Raw genomic sequence first — 490 nt, 5'->3', positions numbered from 1 at the left:
GGTCATATGAATGATTTCATAATGTTAAATGGATGATTTCTTAAGATAAGAGGTCTTGTAAACTGGTAATAGAGTCTATTGCTGTAAGCCTAAATAGGATGCGGAGAGTGCATCCTCGGGGGCAGAACCCGAAACCGGTCCGGGTAGGCGAGGCACTTGGTAAGGTGAGTAATTTGTACTAATTACTTGCTGAAGCCTGTAATATGGTTATTTTCAGTTATATTTCCTTTGAGAAAAAGGATGTGAGGTTCCGGCTGTTCTGTCGGGACTGAATGTCTTGTTTACTTGCTTATTCATTTATTTATTCGTTTATTTTAAATATTTCAAATTATATCCTACTGGGCCTTTCGCTCACGTTTTATGTTTCAAATGTTTAAAACCCCTCCCAGGAGACTCTAGGAGCGGGGCACAGTAGCGGGAGTAGCTGAGTGGTGCTACGGAACGATCAAGTGAGGATTGTGTTCATCCTCTGACATAAAGTGTAAGGAAT

This window comes from Morus notabilis, unplaced genomic scaffold (assembly GCF_000414095.1).
Source record: "Morus notabilis unplaced genomic scaffold, ASM41409v2 Scaffold1036, whole genome shotgun sequence".
NCBI classification, from domain to species: Eukaryota; Viridiplantae; Streptophyta; class Magnoliopsida; order Rosales; family Moraceae; genus Morus; species Morus notabilis.
The sequence above is the reverse complement of the archived record's forward strand: the minus strand, read 5'-3'. Positions refer to the sequence as shown.